We start from the raw sequence: 19,828 nt of genomic DNA on the forward strand, positions 1-19,828 counted from the left end.
CTCTGACTGGATGATGGGCACCGAGGAGGGCACTTGATGGGATGAGCACTGTGTGTTATACTATATGTTGGCAAATTGAAGTTCAATAAAACACACACACACACACACACATAGACACATATCTTTTATATATATATAATAAAGAAGGTTCACTCTGGTGATAGTATAAAGGATAGATTGGAGGATGTAATATTGAAGGCCAGGGAACCAATTAAGAGACTGTTGCCATAGGCCAGATAAGAGATGATGAGGGTGGCATCCCATCCATCCAGGTGGCAGTTGACAATGAGAATAATGGTAGATGGATTTGAAGAATGATTCTCAAATTTGAGTGTGTATCAGAATCACTTGGAGGGCTTAAGTTGCAGATTGCTAGACCCTTCCCCCAAGTTTCTGTTTCAGTTGGTCTGTGGTGGGGCCAAAGAATTTGCATTTCTTTTTTTTTTAAGATTCTAAAAATGTATGTATGTATGTATGTATGTATGTATTTAGACAGGGAGAGGATGAGGGGGGGCATGCAGAAAGAGAGGGAGAAAGAATCCCAAGTAGACTCTGCTCTGAGCACAGAGCCCAATGTAGGACTGGATCCTAGGACCCTGAGATCATGACCTGAGCCAAAATCAAAAGTTGGACACTTAACTGACTGAGCCACCCAGGTGCCCCAAGAATTTGCATTTCTAACAACTTTCCAGGGGATACTGATGCCATTGATCCAGGGACTATACTTTGAGAACCATGAGATTTGACATATGCTAATAGGTGTGAGTCACTCATATGTAAGAAGTGAGAGAAAGATTCCTGGCTTGGGAGACTGGGTAGATGGTAATACCACTCAGTATTACTGAGATCAAGTTGAAACTGAGTTGAAAAAATTTCTCATGACCCTAGCTAAAAATCAGCTAAAAATCTTTAAACACAGTTTGTAATCAGATCCTGGGCCCTTTTCTGGATCTTTTGACCCTGTTCTTTTGTAGTGGTTTCTTCCACTCCCCCCTCAACCCTACCCCTACCCCACTCCCATTCATCTGCTTTGGTAGCATTCACTTTCAGGGAGTGAAAGTAAAGGTTTTGGCCTTGGTGGTGGGCAAATGGGGGCCATAGGTAAGGATAATGAGTTCCATTTTATACCTGTTGAGTTTGGGGAGCATATGGAACATCTAAATGAGAAAATCTCAAAAAAATAACTTAGGCTTTAGTTTTTGTTTATTCTTCATTTAAGAAAAGTTTATCTCCTTATTTCAGTTTGGTCATCATTTTCTGTTTATGAAAAATCAGAATAGTCAAGATATAGGTCCAGATGTCATTAGATTGAGTTTTTAGTGTATTTGCAGTCAATCCTTTAAGGATTTCTGAGTGTTAAATTTTCTCATGGCTGACAATCATCCTTTTTATAGTATAGATCAGTGAATCCAAAACATGTTCATTTTAAAATTCCCCTTGAACATTCCAGTGACCTAGCTTTCTCTACCACTTCACCAAAAAGAAAAATCAAAGTATGACAGAATATCCATGCTGTTAAGTAGGGGAGAGTAAGAGTATCATGTAGGTTTGCCCGTTTTTCTTTTTTTCTTTTCTTTTTTTGTGTGTGGCCTATTTCAGTAATGGTCAGATTTTCCACCAAAGCTATAAGCCATGTCTCTAAGTTTGAGAGTAGGCAAAGAAAAGATCTTCCAACAGGATAAAGTACCTACATGCAGTGGTAAGATGAAGAATAAAACAGGGCCTCTTGGGACGCCCAGGTGGCTCAGTGGTTGGGCGTCTGCCTTCGGCCCAGGGCATGGTCCTGATGTTCCAGGATTGAGTCCCATGTCAGGCTCCTGCGGCAGGCCTGCTTCTCCCTCTGCCTGTGTCTCTGCCTCTCTCTCTCTCTCTGTGTCTCTCATGAATAAATAAATAAAATCTTAAAAAAAGAAACCAGGGCCTCTTAGCCTTTAGAGGAGCAGTAGAAGTGGATACTAAGCAAGAAGAATTAAATTGATAGACTTGATTTTGTTGTGAGAGGTCAGTTGTACAGATTAAGCTGAACTTTTCTGACATATGATATATCCTTACAGATTAGGTGATAGATTGATAGATCAATAGATCAGCAGATCAATAATCAATAGATTAATAGATTGATGGGAAGATATGGATTCTCAATTAACTTGTCAGCTTATACTTCCATGAAACAGTAGTATCATCCTTAATACATGGGCAGAAATATGGTAAGATGATCAATTATAACCATTCACTGCCATAAACTTCCTTGAAAAGATGCATTTAACTGTGCCATCATTCTCTTTTGGATTCTACTGATCTTAGTGAGTGATTACATACTTGTGTTTTGTGGATAGGACAACCATTCATACATTTCCATCTGCAAGACACATAATGAATCTTAACTTGTAGATTGCATTCATTTTCTTGTAGCATTTAGCTCTGATCTTTTAAGGAAAATGGAAGCATTGCTCAGTTGATACTTATTCCTCTACCTTAGGGGAAAAAGAACACAGAAAACAACCATAAAACTGAGAACAAAGCCTCAGGCTTTTGCTAAATGTTTATAGATAAGCCATAATCTGAAATGCATACATATTTGCCAACAAGTTGTCCCACGTTAGATGTTTAGGAAATGGGTTCAGAGTTAATAGAAATGGCTCTTGTGGCTTTTGGAAGATCTCTCTGAGCAGATCTTCTTTAGGGGTGTTATTTCAACAGGGAATATAGCAAAGCATCTTTTGGGTGAGGCAAAGTCCAGTCTTCCATTTCACCTTAATAAATTTGAAATCACTATTTCTTCAGTCTAACTCACTTCCAAAGTATATTGAGAATGACTATATATTCTTTTTTAAAAAGATAGAAATGAAAAAAAAATAAACAATGACAAAAATTATGAAATAAGTACAAAGCAGTAATGTAATCCTGTGCCATGTAGTACACTATCTGAAGTAGCCAGGATCTTTTCTATAGGATAGATGTTGAATTGGTGACCTTCAAATATTGTCCTATTTTTGCTAGATGTCTGACAAATGTCAGATGAAACTATTCAACTTACATGATTTTAAATGGCTGTTTTCCAAGAACACATCAGTTACCTATTTTATCCCAGATTTATGTGTATAAGAGCCTGCGAACTTCAATTTTGAGAGATACACTTTAACTGACATAGCTGACTATCACATGTGTGATCGATGACTGATTTTGTTCTCCTCTTATGTGCAACATTTCTCACCTGGTTAAATGGGTGGGCATAATTCATAGTGTCTGATGTAAACCTTTAATGAGAAATTAATATAAACAGTACAAGTTTTCAGTGGCCATTGTAATTTTATTTAATTTTACACCCTGCTTTTTCAAAAGCACCTTGATTGATGCGTGAATATTTTGTATACTGTGTATGAACATGTAATAAAAGACGCGCTTATGGGCATGCCCTGATCCAAGCTTACATCTACATACTGTATGATGTGAGCACCACCTATGAATACTACTTTGCACCAAGCTTATAGTTTTTTTTTAAGTTTATAGTTTTAATCGCAAGAGAGCGCGCAAAGTTACTATTCACTTTACTGTTCACAATAGTTTGAGGAGGCAGAGGAAGGAGCTCAAAGAAGACTGGTAATTCTAAGAAAGGCTGATTTCCAGTTAAGTACATTTTCGTAAGTCATTTTGTCATTTGGTAAACACACGATGATTATTCCTTCAGACAGATGAAATATTCATTAGGAAGAGAAGTGAGGAAATCATGGTACTATTAAAGAGTAGCAAGGGAGTGGGAGACCTGTCAAGAACATTCTGACCCCAGAAAAAAGAAATCAGAATTGCCACAGAGAGGGACCACAAGAATGCAAACTTTAAAAAGGTTATTTCCATAAAGTCTGAGGAAATCTTGGCCTCCATTAAGATTTTTGTCCCTGAGAGCCTAAACTGTAAGTATGGTATCTGCTTTGTCTGCAGAATAAAAAAGAAGATCTTCGCTTAATCATTATCCTGGGAGCTGAACATCCTGCTACATTTGAATAAAAATGCCTACTTCATTACTGATGGGAACACAGAGTTCAGTGTACCAAATGATTTACAGTAGAGCTTACTGACAGGGCTACCTTATAAATGAAGAGGCTGTTTAAAGAATGCTAGTTGTTAATGTGTTTACTATCAAAGGACGTCATGTTGACAGTAATGCCCACAAATTCTAAGGAATTAACTAAATGAATGCTGTCTATTAAAAAAAAAACAGTTATGCAATACCTGTAGGTAAAATGGAAAAAGATGACGTAGAAAATAAGACTCTGATGTATCGGCAGTACCATCGTTGTTTTTTTTTTCTCTAGTGAAATCTCTTAAAAGTGATGAGAAACAGAGCTACGAAATAACTGAGCTGCAGAGGACCTTGAGAAATCATTTGCTTTAGGCTTTTGCTTTCAAGAATGTGAATGTCTACACAAAGGGTAAGGGAATCATGTCATCTGCGCTGAGCGTAGAATTCTTTATTTAGCAAATATATATAGCATTTATGTGTCAGGCACTGTTCTCAGTGCTTTATAAATATTAACTGGGCAAATCTGTCACAGCACTGATGTTTCCCCCCTTCTTTCTTTTTCTTTCTCCTTATTTCCTCTTTATATATCTTTTCCTGTTTTCCTTTTCCACTACCAGTTTCGTAGGTTTGCCATTGGCCCTCCTTAGCATTATTCCAGGCTTGTTGGAGCTCTCCAGTATAATGAGGCTACTGAACTCTAGTGTAAGCCCTTTTTTTCCTCATTGCTTTTAAGAATGTCATAGGATTTACGTCAGATTTCTTGTTGAAATCAAAATAGATTATTTTACCATTTTGCCTTCATCTCTGACTTGTCATATTGTCATGAAAGGAAATAAAATTGACCTAGAAAAATTTGATATCTGCGTAGCCTTGATAGTTATTTCTAGTGTTTTAAGATCAATTCTTTAATGATAATACTTTTGGAAAAGACTGGAATTGGAATGGGGATTGCATAGACCATTGCTCAAATAATAATTTCCTATTTAAATTTTCCAGTTTGCCAAACCACATGAGAATCTTCTCTCGCTCTCTCCCCCCACTCATTCTTGACATTTGGTGAAAGAAGGTGAATATGCTTTCTTCATTTTCTATTTTTTTCCTCTCGTTCTTGGGTTTGTGTTTTTCATTTTATAAATGTTGAAGGTCTTTATAAATGACTTCTTACCTTGTTCTTTCACTTTTCTGTCTAGGGCATAGAGAATCCCATGTGACTGACATACTTATCTTTTAAATAATAGTAGACAATTTGGTTTTTAGCTTACTTAAAAAAACTTATATAGACTTTTCTATGTGTTGCTAATTGACATGTGCATGTATGTTTGATAGAGATCTAGCAAGTTATGAACAATTGCTGTATGCCAAGAACTGTTCCGTTCATTTTAAACCTGGTATCTCACTTAATCCCCACAATAACTTTATGAAGCCTCTACTATTATCATCTTCAGTTTTAAAGTTTAAAAAGACAAGAGAGGTTAAGTAATTTGTCTAAGGTCAGTAAGTTAGTGGCATGGCCAATATTGAAATAAGGTTTGGACTACTATTTTTTTTATATCTCTATTTGTTACTAAATCCATTAAGAGAAGAATCCTGTTTTATTTTTAATCTGACTTGTTTTTATAGTTTTGGTGCCCCAATTTAGGAATTCCTAAGTTAAGCAATGTGAATCCTAGACTGGACTTTCGGATTTGGCAGCAGAATTTCAGACACCTGCACAGAGAGTATTCTTATTGTGGAATACTTCAACTAAAGGATCCTCATGTGACTCCCCTAAAGAATGATTCTAGTAAATATATTCTAAAATATAATCTTGATATGTTTGCAGTAGCCAGGGCGCCTGGGTGGCTCAGTTGGTTAGGCACCCAACTCTTGATTTCAGCTCAGGGCATGATCTCAGGATGGTGAGATCAAGCCCCATATCAGGCTCCATGCTTTTCCCTCTCCCTTTGTTCCCTTTCTCCCTCCCTCCCTCCCTTTCTCTCCCTCTCCCTCTGCCTCTGCCTCCCCCCTCCAAAATTTTTGCAGTATCCAAAACAGATAGATAGATAACGTAGATCAGAGAAACCTTATTTTCTGGTATCCCCTCATCCTGTGCCTGCCCATATCGCCATTCTGAGAACTTGTCTTCTCTTTGTCTGATATCAGTGTTGTTCATTTCCTATGAATCTTCCTTGAGAAAAGAAACTGGAGATTTCTTCCTGGATTATTTTCTGTTTTCTATATTCAAACTGTTTATATACTCAAGATCCACTACTTGTTTTTCACCCTCTACCTTTTCTTTCTTGGGGATTTCATCTATGTTTATGACTTTAACTGGTATTTCTTATATAAATGAATTTTAAAAACTATTTCTTTCACCATAGTCCCATATCTCCAACTTCTTGCCATGTGTATACCCTTGGATATTCTGCTGATACCTGAAATTTGTCACATTTCTAAAGGTGAGCACATCTTCTTTCCATGGTTGGATCCCCTGTCTGCCTTCTCAATTTCTGCCAGGGATACCATCATTATTCCAGCTACCCAGGCTTGAAACCTTGAGTTTTCTTTGCCCTCTTTTTGTACTATGAATTCCATGTATAATCTGTCATCGTGTCCCATCAGTGCTTCATAATGTCTTTTACTTCCCTCCTTTCTCTTCTCTATCACTGCTATGAGCTTTACCTCTAATTTAGACAGTTTAATATCTTCCTCATTAATTCCCTTCTAAAGCTTCGTGTATTTCCTTGCCCACAGCAGGAACCTGGTATATTTTTCTTTGTGATTGATTGAGGAGCAGGTTACCTTCTACCTCCAGCAGCAATGGAGCAAATCACTTTAGGAACTGGATTATCGGAGTCCATCTTTTTCTGCATGTGTGTAGTATCCCTTTTGTAACCAGGTGTATATATTTTTATTAGGGTCAGTGTTATATGCCTGTCTTTCAGGGGCTACTAGGAGGAAAAGGACTTAAATTCATCCTGAATTAATGACTTCCAGGGCTTTAGGAGGACAGTCAGTGCATTTTATCCAGTGAGAGGGAGATAGTAAGCTCCATGATGATGGAGGCTAGATAGAATTTATTTACTGCCAGATCCTAGCACCTAGCTCTGTACCTAGCATGTAGTAGATATTTCCAGATATGCATTGGATGAATTCATGTGTAAATGCAATGATGGTGATAACTATGTTGTCCTAAAACAGGAGAACAAAAGTCTCCTGATGACTTGTCTCATTCTCTCTAAAATATTAGACTGAGAGGATTGTGCCCAACATACTCAGATTTTCCACATAGCCTTATATTTAAGGCAATAATTGGATCGTTAAGTAAAATTTATGTCCATGCTAAATTATGCTTCTTGTGGGATATCATGGCATGATTCTACATGGGCACCACAAATTATATTGATGGGGTGAAATGTGCTTTCATGTCTGTTTGTAAAATGTGGAAGATTATTGAATTACGTTAAGTGTCATGTTTGAGATGAGTTTAGGCTGGTTTCTTTGCGTTTGACACATTTCAGTCTGTCATCCTGTCCTTAGAGATGTTGAAAATTAAATGGGGATACTTAAATAATTTAATTTATAAGCTTGCTTACAGCCATGTGGTTTATCAAGCCAGATGTCGGTAGCTTCACTTTCTTGCAGCTCAGATGCTGCCAGACATAAATTAAAATTGTTTCTGCATGTTGGGGATTAGCATGTAAAAAAGGAAGAAACTTTCTTTCAGATGGCCAATCTCAATGTAGTCTCTGCTGGGCATTGCCATTTTTTTTTAGTCATTGGCAAATTTTGAAAAAAAAAAGTATAAGTCATTCATAAAACAAGCTCAATCATATTTCTGGGGAAATCCAGTTCCCTGTGCACATGATGATGTAACTCACTTTATCACACAAAGTCTGTAATAGAAATGTTATTCTAGTTTCATGCCTCCCCCTACCCAGAAGTCGTCTTCTGTTATTGTTTAAATGCAATAGATTTACTCAAGTTTTTATGGCTATCCTGTCTACATTTCCAGTTTCTCTTTTAAAAATTGGTCTAGACAATGTTTTAGCAGGGTATTTTTCTCAGCAAGAAAGTAAGCATCTAATGGCTGAGTAATATTCCATTGTATACATATACCACATCTTCTTTATCCGTTCATCTTTCGATGGACACTGAGGCTCCTTCCACCATTTAGCTATTGTGGATATTGCTGCTATAAACATTGGGGTGCAGGTGTCTTGCTGTTTCACTGCATCTGTATCTTTGGGGTAAATCGCCAGCAGTGCAATTGCTGGGTCGTAGGACGGCCATTAGAAGTGACAAATACCCACCATTTGTTTCAACGTGGATAGAACTAGAGGGTATTATGCTGAGTGAAGTTAAGTCAATCAGAGAAGGACAAACATTATATGGTCTCATCATTTGGGGAATATTAAAAATAGTGAAAGAGAATAAAGGGGAAAAGGAGAGAAAATGAGTGGGAAATATCAGAGAGGGTGACAGAACATGAGAGAATCCTAACTCTGGGAAACGAACAAGGGGTAAAGGAAGGGGAGGTGGGCAGGGGGCTGGCTGGGGTGACTGAGTGATGGGCACTGAGGGGGGCACTTGACAGAATGAGCACTGGGTGTTATGCTATATGTTGGCAAATCAAACTCCAATAAAAAAATATACAAAAAAAAGAAGTAAGCATCTGAGTTCAACTTCCCCCACAAAAAAAGGAAACAAACTGTCTCTGTGTAATTTAAACGAGGTTGTAGGAGACTCCAGCCCATCGGAGCAAGGAAGAATCTCTCTCAGCTCTGTGGAACCTTGAGTAAGTCAGTTACTCTATCTATAGGCTCACTTCTTCTTATATAAAATGAGGAGTTAAGGCTGAATCATCTCTCAGTTTCCTTGCCTGCTCTAGAATTCTTTGAGATGTTTTAAAGTCTTAGCCTTTATTTCAACTCCTTTTGCATTAATAAATTCTTTCCATTCTTTAAGACCCATGAAATATTCCAAGTTGCATGACTCTAAGATGACTGGCCCAATTTTTTGAATTCCTACAGCATTTATTTAGTCAGAATGCAGAGCTTTGCATGTTTGTATAGTCCTACTCTTTTTTGTGCATTAAAATGATCTCCACGACTATCAAGGGTCTTGAATATAGGAACAGTGTCTTATGCCTCTCCTCTTTCCTTCATTAAATCTATTACATTATGAATTACATAAAATTATTAATTGATTTGGATGAGATGCAAATCGCTTACCACCCGGATTGAAAGAATTTGGCCTGTGAACAAAGAGAGCCTCTTTTCTTGAAAGTGTGATTCATTTGGTAGCTAAAAAAGAGTATAGAGGCCTCCTGTGAAATTATTGCCCTAAAGCCCTTATACTGAAGTAATATCCCAGTCAAAAAGAAATTTTTTTCTGGGTCTTTAGATCTGGGGATTCCATTTCAGAGAAACAAGTCCCTATTTGGCAGAAAAGAGCTATTTTGGTCATCTTTCTTTTCTGGACCTCTAATATCAATTTTCTAATCCAATCCAGCCAACATAAATTGAGCGCACACTATGTGTCATGTACTGTGATATACACTGTGATGGGTTGGAGGAAGATTGGTGTGTGTGAAGATTAATAGGACAGGATTTTTGCCCTTGAGGGGTTCAGAGTATAGAAGTTGGGGTATAATTGACACAAAAAGAAACAAATGAAACTCCCTACAATATAATATAATAAGAACAGTAATAGAGGTATATATGAAGTGATATGGAACCAGAGACAAGGAAGCTCCTGACTGTATCTCATGTTTTATGTCTAGGAATATACTACAGAAAGATGACATTTATTTGGGCTTTAGAAAATGACTAGGAACATGGCTGTTAGGAAAGGTAGGGAAGTGAATCTAAGGTGGATATATTAAAATAAGTAAAAGCATAAAGGCATACAATCTATGGTATATCTGAGGGACCATCTGGTATGGCTAAATTACAGGATGTTTAGGGAAAACATTTCAGAAGAAAGGACTGGAGTAGCAGGCCAGCTTCCTAGTTTATTATTGATCATCCAAGTTCATTTAATTCCCTAGAGGATATATATATATATATTTTCTAAAAGTAATGAAGGCCATGAGGTGGGAGAGACAGTATACAAGAGGAACTTATAGAAGTATATTCCATTCTGCCAGCAATTTTTCAGAATCAACTTCTTCAACTGTCCTATATATTCAAGACAGTAGGGTTTTTTGTTTTGTTTTGTTTTGCTGTTTGTTTCTCTTGTATGTGTATTAGGAATGATGAGATTGTCTTCATTTGTTTTAAGACTAATTAAAATAGAAAAAACCCTGAGTATGCATCTGAAACTGAAATCTTACAACTAACACATAGCAGTAGGCAGCAACACAGACAGCTGACACTACATTGCACTCAGGCTTGGGCACAGGAAACTTCTTCAGCAAGTTTGAAATGTGGACCTTGCTTTCTTGTGTACTTTTTCAAGTCTTGATGGTGGCTGTCTCCTGTTCCCTCAGGCAACCAGGAAATTTACGTTTTTACCTTCTTCCTTTATGTCTACTCTCCAGAAAACATAAAGCCTATTCAGAAAAGGATCTGACCAATTTAGTCGGTTGGTTCTTGAGCCACTTAAGGCCCTGTGGGATGGTCTGTCAGTGCTGTTTGCATTTTCACAAGGGGAGGCAGGCCTTGCTGAACTTAAGAGGCTTTAGAATTTCCTGCTAGCTACCACCTTAGCATTGAGAACAAGTTACTGATAACACTTCATGGCCCTTTATCTTGTTCAATAACACTAAGCTACTTGAAGTCTGATATTTCTCACAACTGAAATGAGAATATAGAGCTAGATTTTTATAATAAAAATGGAATGAAGGCTTGGATTCTCCAGACTATTTCTCACATTTACTGTTTCCTTTTAAAATAATGAATAAACAATATTTTAGCTAGAGAGAAAAAGAGAGTGAGAATAAAAGAAAATAAAAGGACTATAAGAAGAAATGACTTTTCTGGCTTCTCTTCCATATTGCTGAGTTTATGGAACTGATTTTTGATTGGCAAGGAGAGTGTTAAGATTTTGAATAGAAGCTTAGCTATTAAAAGAACTGTATTTTACATAAGCAAATTAGCATGGGCTCAGGGTGTTTAGTTTTGAGATAAAACTAAATCTATTAAAAACTATCTAAGGGTCAGATTATTTCTCAGTTCCTTTAAAAGCAAAGCCATTGCCTGACTGAGAAGCAAATTAAGAAAGAGAAAAATAATTCTGATTTATACCAGCCATGTGTGGCCACCATAACCAGTTTGTTAGTCAGTTCATTGTAATTGGATTTCTGAATTATTTTTTTCATCCTACATTATTGCCATCTTTAAAAGGAATGTGGTCATTTTTCAGCTTCTTGCATTGATAAGTAGGTACACAACTCCCACTGTTATTCATGTGTGTCTAATTTTTGCCACTCTGCTGAAAAATACATGACAAAACAGAAGTCAGTATATTCCATTTTACGTCCTCAGTAGAAAGCAGTTTCAGCAGGAGGTACAGTATTATACCTAGTGCTCACAAATAGAAACTATTTGTTTTAGCCAGCACCTATATCTGTGGTGTACTTGGCTGGGTACTAGGCACTAGAGAGAAGCAAAGCAAAACATGTGTCTTCTTCCCTCAAAATGCTTATCCTCTAGGATGAGAAATATGATCTGTACAAATGCACGATATATTGATTTCCTATGTCTCTGTAATGAATGATCACAAAATGAGTGGATTAAAACAATACCAATTATCTCCATATCTGTAAGTCAAAAGTCTGGGCATAGACTTAGAAGATTTCTCTGCTTAGAATCTCACAAGGCTACAGTTAAGGTGTCAGGGTGTTGGCTGGGTTTGTTCTCATCTGGAAACTAGACTGGGGAAAGATCTATTTTCAGCTCCCTTAGGTTGTTGGCAGAATAAATTTCATTGCAGCTGTAGAGTTTATGGCAGTTTGGTTCTTCGAAGCCAGCCATGGAGAGTCCCTGCTGCTTCAAACCTCTAACTTCAGAGGTGGCCTTAAGCTTCTTTACAAAAGGGCCCTCCTGACTATATCAGACCCACCCAAGATAATCTCTCTTTTTATTAAGCTAAGGCCAATGAATTTAGAGGCCCTAATTATACCAAAAAATCCCTTTGCCTTTTTTATACCCTATTGATTAGAAGCAAGTGGTAGATTGGGAGAGGGAATTACATAAGGGTGTGACTTACTGGGTGTTACCCTATGGTGTGTTGGCCACATACAGCAAACACTAAATATAAGCATTAACGGTAAAAATACCTTGGTACAGACAACAGTCTAAGTTGAAAGTATGCACAGGGACTGAGGGGACAGAAGAAAAAAGTGATTCCTGCTTAGCAGTAGCTCATTATTCAGCAAAAGTTTACTATGCACTTACCATGTACCAGGCCTTGTGTTAAGCTCTGAGACTGAAGTAAATACAAATGCCTGAGGTTATTCTTGAAGACACACAATGTTTAATTCCAGAAGATTCCAGAATTCTGTTAGATATACTTATCTGAATGAAAGATACTAAAGAAATAGATGATAATAAATATATTTACTTATAGGCATGGGTTCCTTATATCTTGCTGTGGACATGTAATACAGACACACAGACACACACATTGGGGTGGAAAACTGTAATGATCAAGTCCAGGGTTGGAGATCTCACAATTGAGTCAATTCAGGTAATATACACCTGATGAGCAGGGAAGCTTCTCATATCAGTCATTGCATTCAACATATTACTTAGAGTTTATTTGAATCTTTTTCTATTTATTACTTTATTGGATCTGAACACCAGCCCTGTCACATACACACAGCAAAGTGCCACTCCCACTTGACGGAGGAATTCCTTATCCAGAATTAGATAGGCAGGATAGTGGAAAACAAAGGCTAAAACCTAAGTCCTGTCACTCCGAATCCAGGGTTTTCTATATGATATTTATGATTTAAGAGTAATGAAGTAGGATGGAGAAAAAAAAAAAGTATAGAAAACCAAAGTGTCCAGCTTCTCCAATAAGATTGTAAGATTTCCCTTCTTATTCTGTGTTCAGTGAACACTTTTTTTTTTTGCCTTGTTCATTTTTAAGCCCCAAATCATAAGCCTGGAGTTCTTTATGGAGTCAGAGTATTTATACTCAAGAATTTATGAAAATCAAAGTCATTGTCCCTGAAAAGTGCCCTTGGACTCACCTAGAGGGACCACTTCCTAGGAATAGGTTGTACTGAGGGTGCAAACAAGCTTACCATTTCACAATGACTGTAATGATGTGAGCATTGGCCCGTTGGGAATGAGAATAAAATCACCATTTCATATAGGCTATTGTACAACTGATAGTTACAATAATAAATTTCAGGACGCTGCTGTCTGCTTGTTCAAATTCACTTTGGGATTTTTGCAGTTCACCCAGTTTTGTCCCAGATTTTGTGTTCTTACTACTATTCAGGCTACTTTAAGCCAAAGGTTTAGTCAGTTTTTCATTTGTATACTTACTGCCTACATTCAGGCTTCACATAGTATCCTAGAGATACTGCTTGGTTACCTAAAGCTGTCACATCCTGTCAATGGGAGAGCATGTTGCACAGTAAATCCTAAGAAGAATGGGCATTTGCTTCATATAGGTGTCTCACAAGTTAATTGCAAAGGGCTTCTCAGGATTCCATTGCAACATTTGTTTGTTTTCTGCAGGTGAAGCTTGAAGATTAAACAACAGTGTCATATCTAACTGAAGCTAACAGCCTCAAACAAAACTGGTTATGGAGATTTGATTATAGCAAAATGGAATTCAGGATTCCATGGTCATTTAAATACTACCTAATATGCACTTTTATCTGTCTTCAATTATTTGTATCTCATTTCACAGACACATTAAAGATAACCTCACATCCAACCATTTTGGGTAGTGTGTTTCTCCAAAAATCTCTTAAGATTTAAATGTAAAGTTTTCTAGTATGTCAGTTTTCTAGTATGTCTAGTATGTCAGTGGTAGCATAAACATAATGGGCCTTTCATTTTTACACTGTATTAGACTAATAATTTGGGTCCTTGAATTTTAATTGCTGACTATTACTAACTAGCTGTGTGACATTGAGAAAGTTGCATTACCTCTCTAGGTCTTGGTTTTCTAGTTTATTTCCCAAGGCTATAGTGGTGAAAAATCAAGATAGTGTACACAAAAAATACTTTAAAGAAAACCAAGTGCAGTGGACAGAGTAGTTATTAATAATAATAGCAAATGTTGGTAACTTGGTTGACACTGCTATTTAAATTCATCATATTGTAAAACTTATGTACATGACATCCAATCTCTCATGTGAATATGGGCATTCTTAAAGTAACATCATTTCATTTGAACTTAAATGCTATTTTCCAATGAGGTTATGATGTTTTACAGTTATCAGGTGTAACTGGAAAGGTCCAGGTTTTTCAGAGATCCCTAACGATATCTTTTTTACACAAGACATTATATGTTATTAGATTCTACTCCCTAATAAGTAACGTATAAAGTGAGGAATAGATACTGATTTGTTCGGCCTGCAATGTTATTATGCATGCATTTGCATTTTTGAAACATGCTCTATCTCAATATATATCACATGTGCAAAACTCGAGTGCCATCAGTACCAAATCATTTGAGTTATTCTTTACTAAAATTATTTTTTCCTCTAATGGCAAGAATTATGGCTCCTGAAGCACCCAGAAAAGTAACTCAGGCTTACCATAATGGTTTAAAAATGTAATTACTTTATTAGTTTATGGCAGTTATAAAATATATGGCATACAAGGAGCAGACAAAATGTTTTCCAAAAGAAATGTCTATGTGATTTTCACTACCTGAGTTCTCTCTGTTGAAGCCAGGTTAGGAGTTAGTATAGTGCATTTCCTGAATTGTGGGCCTAGTGGTGCCAGTCTTTCAAAAGTTGAACAGAAAAGCAGTTCAGCTTTTGTCTTCCTGCTATCATTAAAAATATCTCTGTTTCTCTTCTCCCTGCCTGTATCCATAGAAGTATCACCACATGAAGGACCGTTACCTGTCATTGTGTGCCTTTATGATGCGGGTGCCCAAATTTTTCTTTTTCTACTCTTTATTTCATGGAGTGGTAGTAAAGTTAAGTTTAGGCTTCCTATGGAGAGGACAGCTTATAAATGAAAGAATGCCTTAGATCTACGTTCACATTTCTCTATGTTAGTGTCTAATGATTTTGTTTTGAGCCATGGATATATTGGCTATTAATAGAGCCAGAGAATATGGCAAAAATCCAACTTCCTCCACATTTCTGCTTAATATGCAAAACCAATCCTTCTCCATCCTGTTGTTTCCCGCCCTCTCCTCCTGTGTCTCTTCCATCCTCATAATGGTGTTAAGAATTGGTATAATTTCATTAACTAGAGGTTATGCAAATTAATATAGAAGGTTTCTTTTGATGGCCTAGATAATGTGAATGAGAATCACTTTCTCACTGTAAACTAATCTGTAATGGCAGACACTCAATGTCATTTGTGTCACTAACAGCTTTTTATGCTGGCTTTAGCAACCCTTGTCCTACTGAATCAAGTTTGTTTTCTGGTCATAAACATGATATTCAGTCATGAATACCTTTTTGGTAGAAGTTGAATGGAGAAGGTGGTTGGTGTTGGAAGTAAGCCATACTCCCTTTCCACAAACTTTCTATACTTAGGCCCAATGCAGGCTGACTCCACTCTGTTACATCTTCAATGACAGAACAGTGCTTACAACTATGGTATACTTACATAAATTAACATTGATTTAGTGAAGAATTAGAGGCATGCAGGAAAGGAGCTTTTCCCTCTTATTTACTTGGTGAAGTATAATTTGAAAGGTTGTTATCACACCTTAGGTGCATTCTTAGCCCAACGGAAGAAGTCAGTGAGGCAGGTTTACAAGTGTTATGGAGTGTCTACTATGTGCTAGGTATTCTGTTAGGTACTCTGCCAGGTACAAAGCAATAATTTGACATCTCAAGTGTTCACTTTATGTTCTTTAGATTTTAAGTGCAATACAAATTGAAAGAAGAGAAACTCAGTACAGACTGTAGTACTTATGGATGCTTTTGTAGAGGAACCGAGGAAAATCTACAATCTGGAGAGACTGAGGAGTGAAAATATTCCATTTTGGCAGAATGACATATCAAAGGCTCAGCCTTTATTTCATAGGAAAGACAAAATTATCTGAGGATTTTAAGCAGGGGTGTGACATGATAAAATGGTATTATGGGATGGATAGAAAGTGGCTTGAGAGGTAAGGGTTTGTCATTTAGAAAGGTATCACGGTAAGCTGTGTCTATACATTACTTAAATAAATGGCCAGTTTTCAGGCTTTGTGTATATACATGAGTGAAATGAGTCCAAGAACTAGTTGTTTTGAAATTAACTGACTTGGAAATATTGTGAAAACCACCAGTTTGATTGAAGTCAGTTGTTTCTTTCCAAATCAGCTCATTATTATAGAGGCACTATGTGTTAATTACACTCAGAAAAAAGTCACTTAAGCTTGTTGTTTCATAGCTTACAGGCAAACCAGCTTGTAGATTACCTAAAAATTTGGCTTTTCAGCTGGAAGTTTCAGTGTTGTGTCGATATAGGCTTTTAAGAGTTGCGTAGATATTGGCAGGCAGTACTAAGTAAGATATGTTAGAACTACTAGGTGTTAGGAAACAGACTTAAGTTATCACCCATAGCAAAATAAATCCTTGAGCAAAGAAGTGACAAGAACCCATATGGCGTACTTATTAAATTATTTTCAGTGGTTTAGAATTTACTAACTTGTAAATTAAAATTTACAGAATGGAGCATGGAGAAGAAAAAAAGGGACCAAAAGGCACTTTCTTTTATATATAATATTTAATCCACAATGAAGAATATGCTATTGTCAGGAAATAGGCTTTTCTGAAGAGAGGGAAATCATTTGTCAAAACCATATTCCAAAGGGTTGGCACCAGGCTAAACATTAAGCAGAGGTCATGAATATTTTTTTAAATACTTATTTTCTCATATCTGTATGTCATTTCAAACTTAACTTTTTCTGAAGGAACACCAACTGCACTATCCTTAATGATATCCTGGGGCATCTTTATTTTTGCTTCTCATAGCCAACCTAAAATATAATAGCTATATCAGTATATCTAGAACATTAGCTACTGATGCTTTCTAGATAGCTATTATGATGGCATTGTCAATGCCAAGTAAGTCACCTGTTTGTGACAACCTGTGGCAAGGGTTACTCACTGGCTAATGGCACCCACCCTAGGGAATGTAGGGCAATATAAAGCTTCTTTGAGAAAAGAAGCACTTTTCTGTGGCAGTTCTTGCTCAGCAACCACATACTGCCACTATCAATTTCTTTCCAGCTTCCACTTTATAGCTGTATCAGTAATACAACATCCAGAGAGACTAGAGGCAGGGATACCATTTAAGAGGCCAATGGCATAGCCTAGGAAATTGGTAGTCTCAATTAAAGTAGTGGCAGTGGGGGTATTAAGAGACCGATGTATGGTAGAGACATTATGACAGTTGAATTTTCAAACTTCGGTAACTCTGGGGAGATGGAATGTTAAGAGTGAGAAGGAAGATCAGAATGATTCCAAAGTTACAATTTAGAGCAACTGGAAGTATATGGGTACTGTGAAGTGAAATTGGGCATTCAGGAGGTAGAGTAGGTTCATGATGGGGAAAGGTATTCCATTCTGGATATATTATCTTTGAGGTGCCCAGGGTGATGATAGTCAACTGATTGTTGGGATTGTGAGATTGGGGCTTACATAAGAGAGTGGAGCTGGAGATGCAGATATGGGAATCATCAGTTTATTCAGAATTTAAGTGTTAATTGAAAGTGTGACAATGGATGCAGTTGCCCACAGAGAGAATAGAGAGAGCAAACAAAACAAAACGGACTGAAGGAAAGACTTGTGTGCATAGAGGAAGATTAGCCAATGAAAGACTAAGTGCAGGAGCAGTCAGAGAGATAAAATGAAAACCAGGATAATATAGTGTTTTGGAGTCTAAAAGAAAAAAGGAAAAAAAGTTGGGGCACCTGGGTGGTTCAGTGGTTGAGCGTCTGCCTTTGGCTCAGGGTGTAATCCTGGGGTCCTGAGATTGAGTCCTGTGTCAGCTTCTCTGCAGGGAGCCTACTTCTCCCTCTGCCTGTGTCTCTGCCTCTCTCTCTGTGTCTCTCATGAATAAATAAATAAAGTCTTTAAAAAAATAGAGGAAAAAAGGTAATCAAAAGGTGTGAAGATGGTCAGCACTATGAAATGTTGCAGAAGTGTTGATGAGGCTGAAGGTTGAAAAAAGGCACATGGGGATCCCTGGGTGGCGCAGCGGTTTAGCGCCTGCCTTTGGCCCAGGGCGCGATCCTGGAGACCCGGGATCGAATCCCACGTCGGGCTCCCGGTGCATGGAGCCTGCTTCTCCCTCTGCCTATGTCTCTACCTCTCTCTCTATCTCTGTGTGACTATCATAAATAAATAAAAATTTAAAAAAAAAAAAAAAAAAAAAAAAAAAAAAAAAAAAAAAAAAAGAAAAAAGGCACATGGTGCTCTGGTGACCTTTATTTAAGGTGTAATTTCAGTGGAGTGGAAAGAACAGATATCAGCTTGCAGTGACTTACTATAGATGCTAGGTCACATGTTGTCAGTGATAGCAACTATTGTGATAAAGTACCAAAAAATATGAAAATTTCCTTAAGTTTATGGATTTTAAATATGGCAGTGCAGAAGTGCTTCATTAGGTGGTATCCCCAGTTCATTTGCTTATTCCCCATGAAGCCAGTGTAGCACTGTGAAATTCTGTCAATAGCTGATAGGGTTTTCACAGCCCAAACAGGGAGCAACAGAGCTAACGTCAAAGAAGTTATTCTTTTACTGAGTCCTTTTCTTATTTCCTCGGGATCTCATAGTACCTGGCACATAGTAGGCACTGAACAACTGTTAGTTGAATTGAATTGGATCCTTTGAGAATCTCTGATTGCCTTAGGGAAAAACAACCAAATAAAAGCTTTTCTCCTGGCCAGGGCCCATACATGCTACCATCTTTTTTGGGAAACAAGCAGTTGACATTTTAAGTCTTCAATGTCAGTGTTTAGTACTGGACTTGTGGTGATATACCCCCAGTGTCTTTGTTTTCCAAATAAATTTTAATAGAGACATCGTGTATATTAGCAAATGATCTTAACAGAAAGTCCCTCACCTAGGAATAGATGCGCACACACACACTGCTCTTCAAAGTCTATTGTAAAATGAAGGATTTTTCTGTCTGAAAGTAAGAATAATTTAGTTTTTTTCATTAAACATCTGTCATGATTTTGCAGACAAAATATTGCTGGCATTCTTTCATCTAATTGGGTTATCATCCAGACTTAAGCATCAGCATCAAATCTACCTAATCTGTTAAGATTAGAAATCCTGTTAACATACAAATTCTAAAAATTTATAGTACATAAACTTAATACAACCAGTGTTTTTGCATGCTTTTGTATCATACTAAGATTTTTCACATCAGATTTTATATACAAGGGAGAGCTTTCTGGGAGAGCTTTCTGGAGACCTGTTGAAAACTAAAAAGTGATGAAGAGGAAAAGAAACTAAGGAAACTATTTTCTAAAAGTCTATTAATAACTTAAATAAGTATGTCTCTCATAATGGGGTATTGGGGTTTACAGTCAGACAAGGTTGATGGCCATGGTAATAAGACTTCATAAAGGACTTTGCTAACTCTTAACTTTAAATGATTATTTAGTCACCTCAAGTCATTTTGGATTAAGATGGAGTACATTTTATTACTTACGATGTTGCTAAATACAACT

General features: G+C 37.1%; 1 protein-coding gene across 3 annotated transcripts in view; it reads left to right on the top strand.

The window, feature by feature from the left end:
• Positions 1-19,828, top strand: part of TENM1 (teneurin transmembrane protein 1) — a 794,498-nt gene that overhangs the window by 22,087 nt on the left and 752,583 nt on the right. Inside the window, exon 3 of one of the 3 annotated variants that reach the window (XM_077888554.1) lies at positions 4,311-4,427. The exons of the other annotated variants lie outside the window; for them this stretch is intronic. The gene's annotated coding sequence lies outside the window, so the exon portion shown is untranslated. The remainder of the gene's footprint in view (positions 1-4,310; positions 4,428-19,828) is intronic. 3 annotated transcript variants of the gene reach the window in all.

Source organism: Canis aureus, chromosome X (assembly GCF_053574225.1).
Source record: "Canis aureus isolate CA01 chromosome X, VMU_Caureus_v.1.0, whole genome shotgun sequence".
In the NCBI taxonomy this organism is placed as follows: domain Eukaryota; kingdom Metazoa; phylum Chordata; class Mammalia; order Carnivora; family Canidae; genus Canis; species Canis aureus.